Source organism: Dasypus novemcinctus, chromosome 10 (assembly GCF_030445035.2).
Source record: "Dasypus novemcinctus isolate mDasNov1 chromosome 10, mDasNov1.1.hap2, whole genome shotgun sequence".
Taxonomy (NCBI): Eukaryota; Metazoa; Chordata; class Mammalia; order Cingulata; family Dasypodidae; genus Dasypus; species Dasypus novemcinctus.
Genome location: NC_080682.1, coordinates 21,961,426 through 21,963,638, shown reverse-complemented (window position 1 = coordinate 21,963,638; position 2,213 = coordinate 21,961,426).

Here is a 2,213-nt window from a genome sequence, read left to right as displayed (position 1 = left end):
TAGTATACATGCCCAAGAAAGATTTTTTAGTGGAGGAGGAAATATGAATTTTTCTTGAAAACTTATTAAAAATGTAGAAGTTGGTTATAGGCCATGCCAATTATTAAGCTATTGTCTCTGCTTTAAGATACCATGTCTGAAACTCTGCAAACCACATTCCTCCTTTGTGAACTGGCTTCCTGTTAGGTTCTACCCATAAGGGGTTGAAAGAAAGTGTGAAGAGCTAATTGAAGGATTAAAGTATTACTCCTTCCTGTTGTTACTTCCTATTCCTATCGGCCTAGAAATGAGCCTCCCTGGCACCAAGGGATCACTACCAAGTACCAGCTGATGGCATAACTAGAAAATGACCTTGAATTAAAGGTTCAATGCAGACCAGCAGAATATCCCTGTCAACATATAAAAACAGGAGTTAAAAATGCTGTTTGACCTAAATTAAGGAGGAAATGGAAAGGACAAATGAGTTTATATGGCTATGAGTCTCTAAAAAAGAGTCTGGAGGTTGTCAGAAGGATTGCCCTTATGACACACCTGAGCAGAGTCTCAGAGACAGATAAAGTAGATACAACCCCAGGTATTGGTTCTTTTGAGGGCTAAAGAGACCCACAGGTTCTATGGTCATGGCAGATGGAGTTCACTGCCATGTCAGTTGGCCCTTCTTTGGAGCTGGTGTTTCTGCGTGATGGAGCTGGACTCAGATGGGATCTCTTTTCACAAGCCTTTCATGCTACTTTACTGGAATTGTAGTTGGTGCTGGGGTTTAAGATATATCTAGGGGATTTGAATCTCTGGACTGACAATATGTTAGCCAGGCCCTGAGCCTCAACAGACTTCAGCTCCTACACTCTGGTTTATTGTACTTACCCCACTCAGCTAACATGGAGTTGAAGAAGGTCAACCACCACGCCATGGAGCCAAGAGTGCCTACAACTGAAAGCAGGAGGATTGCATCCAGTATCCATGTGGAATCTAAGCCCCCTCTTAACATAGATGTGGAATGGACACAACCAAGCCAAGGTCACAGGAAGGAGGAATACAGTAAGGATTAGAGTGGACTTAATGATATTCTATTCATGAACTATTGTGGTTAGTAATTGAGAAAATGTGGCATTGATGTGGGAAAAGTGGCCATGGTGGCTGCTGGGTGCAGGGAATGGGAGGAAGAGATGAGATGTGGAGGCATTTTCGGGACTTGGAGTTGTCCTGGGTGGTGCTGCAGAGACAATTGCCGGACATTGTATGTCTTCCCATGGCCCACTGGATGGAACGTGGGAGAGTGTGGGCTATGGTGTCGACCTTTGGCCATGGGGTGCAGTGATGCCCAGAGATGTATTCGCCAGATGCAATGGATGTGTCATGATGATGGGGGAGAGTGTTACTGTGGGGGGAGTGGTGGGGTGGGGGCGGTATGGGTGAATGGGGACCTCACATTTTTTGAATGTAATATTTTTTTAAAAAACGAATTAAAAAAATGTTAAAAAAAAAGAAATGCTTCTTCATGTAGGCCATAGCTCTTTTGTTCCAGCAGTAGCAGTTGAGTCCAGTTTTCAATTTTCTAACATTTGCTGAACCAGTCTTATTGCATCTCCTCAAAGATACCAGCTCCAGTCGTCAATCATACCCTCCTTGGACTTCTAGGTCCCAGCTTATTAGGCAAATCCTTTGAACTCAGAAACACCAGCTGAACAGCAGCCCTTTTTCTGAGATCAGAGTTTTAGCTTTGTAGAAGATTTAATAATTTCAGGCTTTTCCCTCTGGTGCCCAACCCTATGTGTGACAGCTTCTTCTTGAAGTTGCTACCTCTATTATACCTTAGTTTTCCTTTTGGCCTTTTCAAGTCTTTGATACCTAATTAACAATTGCTCATATTTAAATAAAATAATTGTGGTCTCCTACCTGGACCCAATCTGATAAAAAGAACATTGCTAGCAAAGAAACAATGTAAAAGCATGAAAGTATGAAACAAATGTTGGATAGAAGATGGAATAATTATAAAACAGACTTGCTTTGTAGGCAGATACTATTTCCAAGCTTGCATGCTCCAAATTTTCATGAAAATAGCATGTCTTGTCAGTTTTGCTGTTTTGTTTTGTTTTGTTCTGTTTTCAGAAATTTCTCTTGGATTTATTTTGTCTTCCAGATCTAGTGCACTCTGTACAAAGCACTTTGCCTAACACAGAGAACTCAGAATTCCATCCACTTTGGAAACCATT